We start from the raw sequence: 17,947 nt of genomic DNA, 5'->3' as shown, positions 1-17,947 counted from the left end.
AGCAAGATTCAAGATTCAGAAATTCTTTATTTCGGCCAATTTGGCCATAAAAGAGTACAGAATAAAACACAAAGGGGATGAAGGGGGGAAAGGAAAGCAAATAACATGAAAGTTCATTTATATAAACGTGGCAATATTTTCGTACAGGTAAAAGTACCCTCTCATCTATGGATAATTAAAAATACATCAGGTACCAAACACTCATTTCATAAACATTAAAGCTAGTAATCTATATCGAATAATTTACGCCGCTTGCACCACATAGCTAGCAAAAATTTGGAAAGTGCAAAAACAATAGGGCCCGATGTACTGGTTTTAAAAATTCTAAAAGCATTCAGACAATGTTTAAAGCCCAGATTTCTGCACAATGGTATCAGCCAATATTTTCTTGGTTTGGTTTATGCTGGACAAAAGAAGAGAACATGGAGCTCATCTTCTAAGTCACAGCTGCAGCCCGGGCAAGACTTATTAGAAGAGGCCGTCCGCTTGCTTGTGACGGCCTTGAGGAGTAAAGTGCCATGTCGCAATTGAATAAAAAGTTTGCACGCTAAAATCGGGAAGACCACATCCATGAAGTCCTCGAAATAATAAGAATTTTTGAATTCCCCAAAAAAAAGTTAGTGAGGGAACCTGCATTAGGGGCCGTGATTAAAAGTTCTAGCATTTGCCCTTTGTAAATTTTGGTAAGCATCTTTCGTGATATCCGGCCACATGCCCTATCTGGATCTTCCCACATGGATAGTAGTCCTAGACTTAAAAGTTCACACTTAATGAACGCAAGCCAGGGGATTTTGCTTACACAATTAAAACTAAGGACCTGTTTAAGTTCATCCCTATAGTTTAAAAGATCTGGAGTGGTCCATAGTCTGTGCCAGAACCTTAGGGGCTTTACTGCTAACTCATTTGCAATAGGCGTCAGTCCCAGGTCTAACCTCAGCGGTGTTAAAGGAGTACACTGAGGAAGCGATAGTAATCGCCTTGAAAATTTGGACTCAACTTTGGTGATTTCAGGGGCAGCACAGTGACCCCAAAGCTCACCCCTATAGAGAGCAGCTGCCCTTGCTTGGGTCTTATAGACCTCCAGGCCAGGACTCACTGGTCTATAGCTTGATGAGTTGGAAACCTTTAAAATAGCACCCGACAGCTGTAAAAGTCTCATGTGGGATTTGGCCTTTTGCGGATCCCATGACAAATTTTCATGAATTGTAACAGCCAGGTACTGGAAGGTTGAAACCCTTTCCAGACATACATCGCCCAGTGATGGATTTGTGCGAGTATACACCGGCGGGTTAAAAATCATGAATTTTGTCTTGTCGGCGTTCATCTCAAGGCCTCTGCTCCGACAGAAGTCCCCAAAGCCGTTCAATATCCTCTGGATCCCCATGGGAGATTTGGAAAGTAGGAGGGTGTCATCCGCGAACATGATCGCCGGCACCCTCCTACCAGCCAGCCTTGGTGCGTCATTGTCACGGACACTGTCCAGATGTGAGCTTACCCCGTTGACATAAAGGCAGAACAGGGTCGGTGCTAAGACACAACCCTATCTCACCCCCCCCTGCCAACGGGGGGGGGTGAGATAGGGTTGGTGACAGCCTCCCATTCTTACCACAGCGAACCTGGGCGAAGTTCCCCTCATGCAATCTCATGAGTAGCACTAAAATCTGATGCGGGAGGCCCAAATCCTGAAGGATAGCCCACAGTTTCCCCCTAGGAACTAGGTCAAACGCGGACCGAAGGTCCACGAAGACCATGTAGAGGCTGCCACCCTCTACCTTAACCGTCTTCAAGTACAGTAGGATCAGTCAGAAAATTTGGTCCATAGTGGAGGTATTCCTTCTGAATCCCGTCTGAAAGGGGCTCAGTATGTAGTGATCCTCCATCCACGTCAACAAATGGTCCAAGACCAGTCTTTCAAATATTTTTTGTTGATCGTCGATTAAGCTGATTGGCCTGTAGTTGACTGGGAGCAGAGGTGACCCTTTCTTAAATATCGGGACTAACTCTGCCCCCAGCCAAGTACTGGGAATTTCCATGCCTCTTGAGATAGCGTTCAAAAATGACATGGAGATAGGGGCCCCAGATTTCAGGTTGATGTCTAAAAAGATCCCCCGGTAATTTATCAAGTCCCGGGGCCTTTCCCACTGAAAGTTTGCCTATTACACTTATCACTTCCCCCAGGGTAAACTCCAGGGGCTCCTGCTGATCTTCTGGGAATTGTAAATCGGGCAAACTACACAACACGGCTTCCCCCCCATATAAACCTTTAAAATGGGCCTCCCATGCTGATGCTGCAATATTCGGTTCTATGGCAGATTTTGGGTCACCCGAGCCATAGTTAACAAGTGACCAAAATCTGCGCGCATCTTTTGTCTCCAGGGCTAGCTTTAGATTCATCCACCTTTCCATATCCCATTATTTCCTTGCATGCCCCATGACCTCCCTGTACTGCAATCTGCAATCTAAATCGCCATTTTGCTGTGCCCTGCCTTAATCGCTGTAACAAGATTGCTCTTTGCTCTCCTGCAAGCTGAGTTATACCAGGATGAGGCAGGTGTTCTGGGCCTTCTCGTGGGTGCCTGTGGATAGAAGACTTCAGCCAGATTATTGGCCAAATCTGAGTGGATTACACTAAATTCTCCATTGAAGTCACTGGGAGCATCTTGAGAAATTAAAGTTTCGACCTCCAGGAATCGTGGTAGAACTATATTGTAGACTGTAGCTAAGTTCTCTTCCGAACCTACTATTCTCCCCCACTTTACCCTACGCCTGTTACTTGATAAAATCAGACCAGTACCCTCATGATCTCCTCCTACATTAACTGAGTCTGTTTCTTGTTTCCCTGGATTCACCAACTCGAGGCATAACGCGTTGTGGTCACTATCAGTCCTCTCGACTACCCTAAAATCAATGAGCAACGACCACATCCGGGTTTCCACCATGATGTAATCGATTTGGGACTCTTGCCCCTTCTTGTTGTAGGTGCATACTGATGGGCTATCGGACGCTGAGCGGCCATAACAAGCCCTAAGGGAATTATTTAATGCAAGGGCGGTGATCTGAGTAGCCAGTGGGGACCACACCTTTGGTCGTGGGGACTGACATTGGGGGATCGCCCAGTACTGTTAACACATAAGTTTATTTAGACCATAGTCTATAAACCATACATAGAACAATGGATCGCGTATCGTGATAAGACATTTAAAACCACAATTCATTTTACATATTACAGCACTTGTAAAACCATACGCATACAATATTAAAAAAAAAAACAGTTCATTTTATACAATTACAAAACTTATGAGGGCCATATACATAAAATTGGGATACTCTATAAATTCAAACTCTCCCATTCTCCTTTGTTGTCTCCATTACATATTCTCGTATTGCTTTCAGAAATTTCCCCAACGCAATTGTAGTATCCAAAGAAGACATTTCTGTAAGGAGGCAAATAGCCTCAGCCCGTGAGAACACCTCATTTTTAAAAAAAATTGGACGTAACATTTTTTTCCGAATTGCTAAAATACATGTACAATCACACAATATATGTAAAATATTATTCCTTACACCTAGACCACATTTGCAAGTTCCATCCGGATGGATCAGGGCCACACTTATTTTTCTTTCAATCTTCCATGGATTTAGTCCCACCCGAATCTTCAAAATTTCATTTCTTAGCCATCTACTAGGCAATAAATCCAGGTATGGGTACCGAACCTTCTTTTCCCACTCATTTTTTACCCAATTCACTGATTTTTTTAGCCTTAGATAGTCCATATCTTTTGATCTAGAGTAATCAAGCCCTTGGTCTCTAAGCATCTTTTTCGTACACGCTATATTTAACAGTGGTTGGGAAAGGCTCAATTTCAAGTTTGCAGCTACCGTCTGGAGGGTTTTCTTCACATCTCGCGCCCAGCGTAAGCTGCTTACTCGAATTTCCTCTCTACACCAGATTGAAACCTTCTCATCGCCACCAGTCTCCAGTCGGTTCCAAAATCTTATTAGAGACAATTGGGACTTTACCTCCCATGATGTTAAACCCACCTCCATTCTAATTGCTTGAATCATGGAGCTATTTGGTAAGGACAACAACATCTTCACAATTTTTCCTTCTTCCCGATCCCACCCATTTTTACCACTCAGAAAAAGCACCTCAGTTCCATAAAGCACTTGTGGGGGGATCATTGCTTCAAAAGCCTTCAAAAGCGGTCTGTGTGACATATCGCCATAATCTTTGTTAAATTTTTTCAGCCCACAGACAGACGAATAGGCCTTTGCCTTCTGTGCCTCCAAGTGGGTATTCCACTTTAATGCGCCATTAAACCAGAGGCCTAAATATTTATATTCATTTACTATATCTAATTTATCCTGTCCTAAAAACCAATTAAAATTGTTTACCCTCTTTCCAAAACATAGGATCTTAGTTTTTTCCATATTCACTGTTAAGAGCTTTTTATCACAGTACTTATTGAACACGTTTAACTTCCTTTGTAGGCCCATTTCTGTTTGATCCAAAATCACAAGATCATCAGCGTACAAGAGACATGACACTTTATTATTGTTCATACGAGGGCTCGCACTCTTTTCAATTTCCAAAGTCGCTGGGAGGTCTGCCAAAAAGATTGAGAAAAGCAAGGGTGCCAAAACGCACCCCTGTCTCAAGCCATTTTTTATTGGAATTTTTTGGGTTAGGGAACCCTTTATATCTCTAATGACCTGTGCCCAGTTACCACTATGAAGTTCTTTCAAGATGTTCAATAGTCCCTGTGGTATTCCATAATTTTCCAGTATCTCCCAAAGGCTATTTCGGTCTACTGTGTCAAACGCCGCTCGGAAATCGACGAAACAGCAAAATAATTTGCCATTTTGTTCCATCGATTTCCTAGCCAGGGCCCACAATGCAAAACAATGATCTATCGTAGAGTGGCCTTCTTTGAAGCCCCCTTGCTCAACCGGGATGATAGAACTTTGTTCTACCCAGACTTTTAACTTACTAAGGACTATTTTAGAGAAAAATTTTTCTCCTATATCTAATAGGTTGATTAGCCTATAATTCTTTGGGGCATATGCATCCCCTTTCTTGTGTAGCGGTCTTATTATAGCTCCCTTCCAATTTGGGGGCATAATCCCTTGTTCTAAAATTATAGTAAACATTTTTGCGTAGAATTCCGCCCACCAAGTCTGATTTGAATTTAGTATCAGGGCTGGTAGGTTATCTGGGCCCGCAGCCCTAGTTAGGTTCAGTGTCTTTATTGTTCTAAGAACATTTGCTGTTAGACATTCTTGTTTTAGATCCTCTACTTGGCCACGCCAGTCCCCAGCTACCTCATTTCCAGTCCCTCCCCTTGGGGCATATAATTGCTGTATATACTGTATCCACGCTCCCTCTTCCACTACGCAACTCATCGGGGCAACCGCAGGTACCATTGCTGTCTGGATTAACTCCCAGAACTGCCGTATATTTTTGGCTTCGATTGCTTCTAATAGTTTGCCCCAACACTTTTCTTTATAGGTCCTTTTAGCATTACGGATTAGAGTAGTATATTCCTTTTTTATTTTTATTAGATTTTCTGCCCTGGTTTGCACGAATTTTTTCCGTAGGCTACGTTCTTCTCGCCTAACTTCTCTTTTCTTTAGTAAACATTCCTGATTAAACCAAGTTTCTCGCTTTGCTTGTGACCTTCCATTATTCTTATTGGCGCTTACATCATACTTTAATTCTACGCTTATGCTTTCCACTACTTGAGTTATTTTCTCAACATACCAAGGTAAATTTTTGCCACATAAGTGCCCTAATTGCACCTTTTGTTGCAGCTTAGTCAACCTGGCGATATATTTTTCAGTTAAACGAGTGGTTATTCGTTTTGGATAATCCATCTCTTGGGGGATAACTATATCACATGCTAAATGTTGGGCGATTACAAGCTCTAGTTTTAACATTTTATGATCACTACATTCCGCAGGGGCAATCCTGAAATCTTTTATCAATTCAAAATTCCAAGCCAACATAAAAATATAATCTATCGGGCATATTTGCGTCCCATAATTAAAAGTTTTCTTTGCGGGACAATCCTGCGTTGTCCTCCCATTTAGACAGAATAAACTTTTTGTCGCCAAGAAGTTGCCCAAGTTGGCCGCATCAGTTGTTATTTTAGTTTCCAGGAATTCTGCTTTTTTCACATCACATGCATCTAGAATTTCAATATACAACTGATCAGTCCGTTTTGGGTTTAATTTATGATTAAAATCTCCCATTAACAGCATTAAATCATTTCCATACTTATCACACAGCATATCCATGTCATTTTTAAAATGTAACAGTTCATCCCCGTATTCCTTCCTTGAGCTCCACTGCATATACACATTTAGGATCAACATACATTCATATTTTTTATCAGCAAATGATGTTTGTATTCTGCAAGCCAACAGCCACTTAGATGTCACAGGTATCTGTAAAGTCGTTATTAGTATACATGTTGAGATCAGAGTTATACCAGGATGAGGCAGGTGTTCTGGGCCTTCTCGTGGGTGCCTGTGGATAGAAGACTTCAGCCAGATTATTGGCCAAATCTGAGTGGATTACACTAAATTCTCCATTGAAGTCACTGGGAGCATCTTGAGAAATTAAAGTTTCGACCTCCAGGAATCGTGGTAGAACTATATTGTAGACTGTAGCTAAGTTCTCTTCCGAACCTACTATTCTCCCCCACTTTACCCTACGCCTGTTACTTGATAAAATCAGACCAGTACCCTCATGATCTCCTCCTACATTAACTGAGTCTGTTTCTTGTTTCCCTGGATTCACCAACTCGAGGCATAACGCGTTGTGGTCACTATCAGTCCTCTCGACTACCCTAAAATCAATGAGCAACGACCACATCCGGGTTTCCACCATGATGTAATCGATTTGGGACTCTTGCCCCTTCTTGTTGTAGGTGCATACTGATGGGCTATCGGACGCTGAGCGGCCATAACAAGCCCTAAGGGAATTATTTAATGCAAGGGCGGTGATCTGAGTAGCCAGTGGGGACCACACCTTTGGTCGTGGGGACTGACATTGGGGGATCGCCCAGTAGTCGTCCTCTCCCATAAGCTCACCTTCGCTACTTTCAAAAAAAGGCTTATATTGGCAATTCACGTCCCCTGCTACCAAAAGCCTAGAATCCCCTGGCAATGTACTCAGGAATTGTGATAGATCATCGATTGTGGATGACTCAAGCCCTATCAGAACTGGCCGCGAGTAAACATTCACAACCACCAGTCCATACCCATTGGGCCATTTTAACACTATACACTGCACATCCTCTGAATGAGTGGGCATATTTTCCACCATGCAACCCAAGTGAAGAGCAACCCATATAGCCAGTCCCTCAGATGGTCTTCCTTTCCCTCCCCACCTTGCAGGTATATGAAAAGTGGCAAATCCCACTCTTGAGTGTTCCACCCTGGCTCAGGTCTCCTGGAACAAACATAAATCCACCTGGTCTACCAGGGCACCCCACTCTGTACAATGTAGCTTGTTTGTTATACCCGCCACGTTCCAGGACAATATTTTAATTGTTGTCAGTGCCGTGGCTGCTTTGGTTACTGCAGCACTTCTTAGTGTCTCACCTACACTACATGCCCCACAATCAGGATGAGCTTGGTGCTGTAGCACCACACGTTCTTGAGTCACCGACCCCTCTGCCGTTCTAGATACCCAGGTCTGGATAGTTGGAAACTCACTTTCTGGACCACCCTCTGATTCCTCTACGCTTTCAGTTGTCTTTTTAGGGTCCATAGTCTGGGAATTACCCACCCTCCGCTCCCTATCCACATGAAGTCAGTCCACCATTTCGAGGGAACTAAACCTATTATGGGCCACAGGGTAGTTTTGGGTGGTTATGTCTCTGTGACCGCCCCTGTTCACCCTTTGACCCCGCCTTTGCATCACCAGTGACCAATCCGATGCGCAAACTGGCGTTACAGGTCGAGGGTAAAAGAAAGACAGGGGATAGGGTTTTATCCTTGAGCCTACACTGTCGTGAGTCCAATTGCAAATGTGTTCTACTGTGCGCGGGTCCCTAAAATTAACCAGAACACAATCGCCTGGGGTGGTTTTTCTACTGCGTCCCACCCAAGCTATCCTACGTACCATCAGTACTTCACTTTTAACATTGTACGGTAGGGGCCTATTATGATTGAGCCACTGGGTCACTTTATTTTTTAAGGACATAAATGATTCCTGACCTGGGTTGCTAATTTCAGGAATACCAGTCAATACCACCACATACGGACTGGATTCAGGCGGTAAATCAATTATTTTCGCAACCTGGGGTATAAAATTAGGTAGAGACTCTCCCTCCTCAGGTGCTATCGCGGCTGGGTCTGAGGTGAACATACTCAAATTGACTGCCGGTGCGGCCCCAGCATCAATTCCTGCGGCCACAGCTGTCATGTTAGCAGCTGGGATAGGAGGCCCGGCAGTAGGAGAATGAACAAGACTCGCGACCCCAATGGCACAGAACTGGTTTGGGCTGTATTCGCCAACTGCATTTTTTTCTTTCTTTTTCCCCCATTTCCAGCCATAGCCTGTTGTAGCTGGGCCAGCTGAGATTCCATGCAAGCTAGTCTCTCATCTAACGGATCAAGCGCTATCTTGAGTAAGAACCCCAATCTCTCTATAAGGATATCATCCTCCCCCTTGTCCTCCCCCATACACTGAACCTGCTCCGGAGTAATGGTTCCTTTTGAAACTAGAGGTGACAGGGATAAATCAGTGTCCAAGCCAATCGAGTCATTCAAGGTAGGGTCTCCCTTGGGTTTTAGGTATGTAACACTGCCAGTCCGGCCCTTCGATGTTCTGATCTTCCTGTGACAAGTCACTATAGTGGCAGCCCGCTTCCTCTTATATTTTGCCACTCTTTGATTCCCCCTCAATGGGTTTGCCGGCGATTTCACGGGAGGGGTGGGCAAAGATGTAACCTCTGGTACCACAGTTGCCACAGTTGCCTCTGAAATTGGGGAGCCTATAGTTGAAGAAATATGGCCATCATCCTGAGAGGCATGTACCAAAGCTGGGATGCCGGTGATATTAGTATGATTGTCGTGCACAGGTGTCCGAGCATTGGCAAGATCGCCCAGGGAGGATCGTTTAGTCATTGCTAGGTCCTGAGACACTCTGCGCTCCATGAGGATAATACCCTGATCAATCACTGAGTTTGCTCTAATGATAAAATTGTCTAGAGTACCAGTGACCAACCCTCTACTGGCCATCGTATTACTCCTTGTACCCCGAGCAGCCATATTAGTGATATCCCCAGCAGAACTCACGGTGGCAGTTCTTGTGCAATTCTAGAGCCGCAGTCGAAGGAGGAATGGCCCAGCCCGGCCTCATTGGCCCCGGACGGCCACAGACGGCCCCGCCCTTGTCCTGGGCTTCTCCCGGGACGCTCCCGCGCAGCGGAATTGGTGATGGAACGTATAGCTTCAGTAGAGTAGGCGTTGCTCTATCCCAGGGACAGGTGTGTACAGCAAAAAGGATTCCTGGGACTTCGAGTCCTTAATTAAATAGTGCGCCTCTTTTGTCTTTCGTGCAGCGGGCCCCCAGTGTTCTCCACTCAGCCTCCGTGTCAGGCAGTCACCTCAAGCCCCCGCTGGCCTCCTCGCTAACGTAATGGGCTCAAGCTCAACACTACACAGGACGCAGCGGCACCCCTTCTTGGGACCTCACTGACCTTGGTCACTCTTTGCTGTCAGCGCCGGGACACCTCTTTGCTGGGGCAGCTGTTGCGCTTTATAAAACCCATTAACATAACAATCGAGATTTAGATTCCTTAAGGAGATACCACGCTCATCATCAGGATACATAGGATTATACAGCCTGCAAAGTTTAGAATATCTCCTCCTGCCGTCAACACACCTCAGAAAATGGTAGCAATCGGATGTACTCTTTCCTAAACCAACTGCTCTGACTAGAAAGAGCTCCCCTGAGGGCCCCGCTAACTACTGACTCTGGCCGCCGTGTGTGCGCTACCTATAGAGTGTATCTTTACCTATCTAGATGTGGCTCAACAATGTTGTGGTGTGTCACTTGGTTGATCCCCGTGATCTGCAAAGTCAAAGCCCAGCCCGCTATGAAGCACAGTGACCGCTCTGAGCACAAAAAATGGGCGCTTATCCACTCACGTTTGGGCTGTGTCTGGGGGCTACTAGGATAGATAGGGAGCACCCGTGATATGTCCCTGCCAATTAAATCCTGGCACTCGTCAGCATCCTGTCCGGTACGTCCAGCAGGTTAGCAGGCAGATGTAAAGACTGCAGCAGACGAGACCCCCAGGGGCAAGCGCGAGGAAAGCGCACACTTCTCCAGCCCCTTGCGCCTCATCGCCGCAGGCCCGCCTTTAATGCGGCAGCACCTTCTTAGCGGCCCGCAGTCCCGCACAGCACAACTCCTCCGACTGTGCCAGGCTCCTCCAGCAGTCCGCAGGATCGGACGCCCACAGTGCATCAAATCTCACTAAGCCCCTGCCTCCGATATAGCGTTGCTCCCGATACAACCGGCACCTCGCAGCAGGATCCTCCAGACGACGTGAGGCAAAGTAAGTCCCCGCTAAAGTTACAATATAGCTTACTGGGTAGGCGGGTATTGGGTATATAATAACGGGCGTGCCCCAGGGCAGGCGAGGGGCGGCAGCGCAGCGGTGAATGCTGCAGCCTCCACTCGGTCTGTATTACAGTTTAGAGCCGGGCGCTCAAGTTCTCGCAGTGTCCCAGACTGCAGTGCCGCTCACCCTCTTACCTGCTGCTATTATGTTCCCGGCCTCAGTCCATCGGTTCAAACGCGCCACGGCTCCTCCTCACAGCTGGCGAGCACAGCCTCTCACCAGCGCGACCCGGAGGTTCCGGCAAGAACATTTCTAACATGGTTAACAATTTCTTAACAACAGAATGCTATTTTTAAGTGTTATGCTAAATTGTATCTGAAGCAGTAAGTACCATGCCTGTTGCTCAAGTTTCTAAAATGGAGCAGACGGCATACCTTTTTTAAAAATTTTAAATTGCCATCTTTTTTATAGTCCTCCAGATTTTTTCCCTAATTGTTTTGCTGGCTTCAGAAATCTGTGTACATTAACCCTGCTAACCAGTGGTAAAGTGGCTGTGCTCCCTATTTACACATGGTTGAATTGGCAAATTCCAAATTGTTATATTTATCTTACCTATAAGTCCCTAGTATATAGTACAAAATGTACCTACGGCCTACAAGTTAAATGTCAAATCCTGCTTGACAGGTGTGCTGAGTTTACTTATAATACTTTAAGGCACACTTGAAAGGCAGAGAATATGACAGCAAAATCATTTTTGTTTATCCACTCTCTAGATGTTGTAGGCCCTGCTTTGTCCAACCAAACGTGTGTATCAGGGGACTGGGGGTGCACTTGACAGAAAGGGAAACATTATGTGAGAACAATTCTTCTGTATCCACTGTATGGTTACTGGAAAATCCTATTTTTGTTTTACTAGACTTCAGTCTCTGGGTTTATTTGAGTACAGCCTGTGTTCTCTATCATAGCTACCAGGGGGTTGACCTTATGTTAATTTAGTGACAAGGTTTGTGATTATTCCTTGATATGGGTCGTCACACACGCAATTTAATTCTGTATATTGGTGGCTTCTGTGGGATCCAGGACTTGTGTATTACAGTACCACTCAGTCATTTACATTAAAACCCCAAATCCCCTTTTTAATTTCACCTAAAAATCGACTTTTTTATTTTTAAAATGGCTTCCTACTTTTAAATGGTCATTTATGGCAAATTTCATTGCTTCCCTCCAATTTTGCACCTGTGAGTTTTGAAAGAAAGGTATTGGATCATAGCATCATCGAGAGCCTCAGTAGGACAGCCAGCAGTCCCAAAATATTCAACCCTCGCTTGTTGGCCCACCTGATGTATTTCCAGTGTAATGCTAGGGAGTAGATTGTCCCTGTTAGTTTAGGGAACAGTGCAGAGATTACTCTAGTGTCCCCAAATTATAAACAGATGGAATCCAAAGCTCACATGTCTGATAACATTAAAAAGTAAAGGCAGTGGCATGCAATCAATAGGCAGAGGGTGGTAGGTCTGAGAACCACTGAAGCCAGTATGACTGGTGTTCAGTGTCATCTGGTGTCTTCAGAACAGGTGGTGTTTAATGTTGTCCTCTAGATTCGGAGAGCTGAAAACATAAGCTACTATCATATCGCTTTGGTTCCCTGGGAGTGAGGTAGGGTCTTTGGTTCCTTGAGAATAGCTATGAGTCCAGCAATGGCTGTAAATAGTCTGCTAGGGAATAACCTGGGAAAATAAAGAACAAGGGAAACCCTACTCACAACAGAACCAGGGTGAAGTGTTTATCCAGAAAAAATATGAATAAATTGGGCACCTAATGCCTATCATGCTATTAGAAACAGGGTGGCAAAGAGAAAAGACACAATTGGGTCCGTATCAAACCATTCTTTTATGTAAATTTAGGGTTGAAAAAAATCAACAATGCTTTCGACTACAACATATACTACAATATATGCAGTGCAGTGTGTCCCCAGTGATTTGTGAAGTAACCAAAGAAACAACTGTGTACATACAGGTGAAATATACAGGTTACAATTGTGATTATTTACAAGAAAAGACGCATAACTCAAAAAAGATTATTTAAATCAATCGTAGAACAGATGCTACACAATCATAGGCACTGTATGAGTCACATTCGCCTCCAGTACGTCGACGGCGTTTCGACCCTTAGAGTGAGGGTCCCATCAGGACAAGGGGTGTGGGACGTCTAAAAAACATAATATATATTGTGCAATTATAATTATATGTAGTCGCCTTGAATATTAGTAAATATTCTTGGAAAGGTGGAGTGATTTACCTTAGAAGGGCCAATAGATGTAAACCCATGCGTGTTTAAGTAAATGATTTTACTTACAGTGAACCCGCCCGGGCACTGTCAGGGGGTAGACAAATAAAGGCATTGAGTTAGCCACTGAGCCAAGAAACAACAGGGATACATATCCAAGGTGACACATAATCCACAACTTACCACTGTCATAGACTTTTTAGTGGTTGTAGTGTCTCTGTGTCAAAAAACGAACGATGACGCTGTTTGGCAGAATCACTCAAGGTTCTGTGAATTTAACAATTGGGGTCTTAGTGATTGGTAAATAGGCAATATCTAATTATTTATAAATGCTAAATACTCATCACGTAGTGATGCCTACCTGAGCGCGGTGTATACTAGCGCAATCGCTAGTTTCTATGATGGGTTTGTCATGTAGACGGACGGTGCCGTCAATGCGCGAATAAGCCAGACGATATCTGCAATTTTAAACGGAATCTGAGGTTAGCATGGGTTGGTAGTAGCTCAACACTACCAGATCTATATTTTTTGTTTGCAATGCCAATGCCTACCTGGGCGCAGGAACCACTCGCTTGATAGCCGCCTTCCCGGAATAGTATGGTGGCTGGCGGGTGACGTCACAGCGTTATAACGCGCCCGGCGTAACGCGCGTGGTTGCGGTAGAAAGGGGACTGTGTTCTAATGTTTATGTTATGCGGAGCGGGGTATTGTTTACGCAAGATTGTCTATATCTTGAAAAGCAAAATACACGCATAATTCAAATTAAAAGAGGCAAGGGTTAGAGTTAGATACAGCGCTGTGGCACGCCCAGCGTGGCGCGCGTTATTATAATGGAAAGTGGACTATGTTCCAATGTTTATATTTTGCGGAGCTCTATATTTTTCACGCAGGGGTATCGTTATCTTAAAGAACAAGGTACACATCTAACACAGAATGAAGGGAGTACTAGAAGAAATGTAGGGGTAGGGATATTTACAATTCCATATAATTCCTGTATCGCTATTGTGTAGAAAAACAACATTAAGTAATCCATGACCTTTACAATATAGCCTCACTTCACCATTGTCTACTTCATCTCAATTTGTATATAAGTATTGTGTATACACATAGGTTACTCATCACTTGAATGTTACAACAAGGCACATTAACTGAACAATCTGTGCTGCTAATGCTCACATTATAATATCATTAACAAACATATATATATAACATTTCTTAGATCTCTGTGACTAAGGTAATATGCAGTTACTGATACTACAGTACAATGTGCCCCCAAATTGAAACTCTAAGCAATCATAAAATAAGTCCATATAGAGACAAATCTTATCACTGTGACTAAGGTAATATGCAGTTCTGCTATTACCGTAGAGTGTGACCCAGATAGAAAGTCTAGGCACTCATGAATCAAGTCATTGTAGAGACAAAACCTCTCCATTCGTCAGCAGAATTCAAACCTTCATTAATTGAATTGATTTTATCTATCCAATGGCATTCACGGCCTGTAAAATCTGAGTAATATCGCCACCTCTCTCAGGTAATGTTGCAATATCAATCACTTGCCATCGCATTTCGTCTGCTGTATGTTTGAATTCTTGGAAATGTGCCACGAGGGGCGCTGTTAGAACAGACTTCCTTATGCGGCTACGATGTTGCCCTATTCTGGCTTTTACCAATTGTTGTGTTTGGCCAATGTAGGGTAGCCCGCACGGACACCATATGCAATACACAACATTCCGTGTATTGCAATTCGAGAAGAAATCTAATTTGTGATCACAATTACCATGTCTAAAGGTGGTGGTTTTGCAAGTTAGTGGGCAGATCACACAGTTGCCACATGGATAGTGACCGAGGAGAGGGGGGAGATTCCAGGATGTTTCGAGGCTGCTGATTTTCTGAGGTGTTTTTTCAGTGGATGACCTCACTAAATGATCCTTTAGATTTTTTGCCCTTTTGTATGCGAACAAAGGTACATCCATTTCGGGGTCAATACTTTGGATTATTTTCCAATTCTTTGTAATTGTTTTACGAATCTTGTTGGTATTGACACCGAAAGTTGTAACACATACAATTTTATTCATCTCTCTCTTTGGTCTGGTGATCAGTAGTTCCTCTCGTGGGCAATACCATGCCCGTTTGAGTGATCTACGCACTAATCTATTGGGATATCCTCTTAGTATTAGTTTATTTTTCAAAACTTCTGATTCCTTCATGTAGTCCTCTCGTCGGGCACAATTCCGACAAATTCTCAGAAATTGGCCGAACGGCAGGCCGTCCCTCAATGCTCGTGGATGTTGACTTTTGTATGATAGCAGAGTATTTCTCTCCGTAGGTTTCCTGTGGAGCGATGTGATCAACATATTATCTGCGTTCAAGATGTTTAAATCTAGGAAAGGAATTGTCTCTTTGTGTATGGTAGAAGTAAAGGTCAAATGGATTTGAACAGTATTTAGATATGAGATGAATTTAGTAAAATTCTCTTCACTACCTCTCCAAGTTAGAAAAATATCGTCTATATACCTATACCAGCAATTAATGCTGGTATAGTATGGGTTTAGAACATTCAAGACAAAAGCTCCTTCAACGTAATTCATGTAAATATTCGCCAGATTAGGGGCAAAAATTGCGCCCATACTGGTTCCACAGCACTGTTCATAAAATTGGCCATTAGAGACAAAATAATTTCTCTGAAGTGCTATTTCTAACAGAGAAATAATAAATGAAGTGGGAACATTAAATGGACGTGGTCTTGTGTTGAGAAGTTCTTTAATACAATTGATACTTTCTTTTTGGGGGATGTTCGTGTATAGGGATGATATATCAAGGGTAGCAAGCCAGTCAGTCTCGTGATTATATGGTATTTTCTCAACCAAATTAATCATGTGCATAGTATCACGCACATAGCTCTGTTGTAGAGGAACAAAGTCTCTGATAAAAAAATCGATGTACTTCCCAATTGGCTCTAAAATTGAGCCACATCCAGACAGGATGGGTCTACCAGGGGGGTGTGTGGTACTTTTGTGGACTTTGGGGAGAGTATACAAAACGGGCGTTCTGGGGTTAGATGAATTCAGAAAATCAAATTCTTTTTTTGGAATAAAGCCTTCATCTAAGCCTTCCTTGGTAATTTGCAAAATTTTCTCTTTGATCTCAGGGAGAGGATTACGATTTAGTTTTTTATAATGTTTCTCTTCGGAGACATGTTTTGTGATCTCAGTATCGTAGTCCGTCCTGTTTTGAATTACAATCCCCCCACCCTTATCTGCGGGTTTTAGTATTATAGAAGTGTCCTGTTTCAAATTATTGAGGGCTTGTCTTTCTAGAAGTGTTATGTTATATGGTATAAATTGCTTGTCTTTTTTCAAATTTTCCATCTCTTCCAAAATCATTTTCTCGAACGTGAGAACTTCTGGTGGCATCATACTATTTGTAGGGTAAAAGGTAGAGGGTAATTTTAACCCTGTTGTCGAATCTTGTGCACTGAATTCACGATTTTTTAAGAAGATATTTAAACGGATCTTCCTAAAGAACTGAAACAGCTCTGATTTCAAATTAAAGTAGTTTGGTCTTTCCGTGATTACAAAAGATAGGCCTCTACTTAGTAGGGAGATTTCGGATGATGATAACACATGATTAGACAAATTAAAAATTGGTATTGTGGCCATATTGTCTCTAGAATGTAGTATGGTTGAGGCCCCCATTGATAGTGTTTGTTCCTCGTTTGTCGTTCTCCTGAGTATTGGTGCCAGACTCTCTTCTTGGCTTTGCCTCCTTTGTCTAAAAAAGGTTGGCCCTGCTGATTGAAATTACTAGGCCCTGGCTGGCCGTCTGAATCACTGGATCCACCCGATGATTCGGAGAATGTGACCGGCTGGTTCCTCCTGAATCAACCCCAGGTGTTTTGTCTGTTTTGATTGGGAAAGGTAGTGAAGAAATCCTCCTTCAGATAGGGGAAGGCTCTCTCCTTGTTATAATTTTTTATGTCTTTTGTGACCTTGTCTGCTTTCTTTTTAAGTTCAAAGGTATTAAACTCTTCTATGGTTTTATTCAATTTCTCAAGCAATGTTTTAGCTTCAGTTACTCCGTCTCCACCTAGAAGTTCTTTCTCTAGTTCTTCTATCTCTTTTAACTCTGCCTTAGAATGTTCTATAGAGGTCTCTACACCAAGAACCATCCAATGGCGTGAGCAAGTCACAGAGATTCCACAGAAACTACCCTTAACTTTGGGTCCTCTCTAAAGATCCCTGGTACGTTTCTTATCTGTAAACCCTGAGGTATAATGCATGCACGTAAATAGTCCGAAAGCATCCGACCATGCAGTTCTGTGCGCACGTGTTTTTTCTTAGCTTTTTCCAGTTTATCAATCAATACTTGTCTGGGGCTGCTGGTATTAACAGGTAAATTCGAGAATAAAGAAGGACCACTCGTCAATTTAGTGATGTAACCTTCTGTATACAAAGGTGCCTCTCTCTCTGCCATCCCTGTCTCCAATATAGAAAAAATACCCTATAATACTCTATAGGGAAAGGAAATCCAACAAAGGTGGATGGATCCCTTGCGGTGAAGCCACCGCTCAAAAATGCGAAAAGAAAGAACAAGGGAAACCCTACTCACAACGGAATCAGGGTGAAGTGTTCATCCAGAAAAACAATGGTTCCTGTGGCATATCACTAGATAAATTTATGAATAAATTGGGCACCTAATGCCTATCATGCTATTAGAAACAGGGTGGCAAAGAGAAAAGACACAATTGGGTCCGTATCAAACCATTCTTTTATGTAAATTTAGGGTTGAAAAAAATCAACAATGCTTTCGACTACAACATATACTACAATATATACAGTGCAGTGCAGTGTGTCCCCAGTGATTTGTGAAGTAACCAAAGAAACAACTGTGTACATACAGGTGAAATATACAGGTTACAATTGTGATTATTTACAAGAAAAGAGGCATAACTCAAAAAAGATTATTTAAATCAATCGTAGAACAGATGCTACACAATCATAGGCACTGTATGAGTCACATTCGCCTCCAGTACGTCGACGGCATTTCGACCCTTAGAGTGAGGGTCTCATCAGGAC

General features: G+C 43.3%; 1 protein-coding gene across 4 annotated transcripts in view; it reads left to right on the top strand.

Annotated features, from left to right (window-relative positions):
- The window catches only part of ADGRG2 (adhesion G protein-coupled receptor G2), a 988,790-nt gene that overhangs the window by 834,906 nt on the left and 135,937 nt on the right, over positions 1–17,947 (top strand). The window lies entirely within an intron of this gene.

Source organism: Lissotriton vulgaris, chromosome 8, assembly GCF_964263255.1.
Source record: "Lissotriton vulgaris chromosome 8, aLisVul1.2, whole genome shotgun sequence".
Classification (NCBI taxonomy): Eukaryota; Metazoa; Chordata; class Amphibia; order Caudata; family Salamandridae; genus Lissotriton; species Lissotriton vulgaris.
Note: the sequence above shows the minus strand (reverse complement) of the source record. Positions and strands in the feature narration are given on the sequence as shown.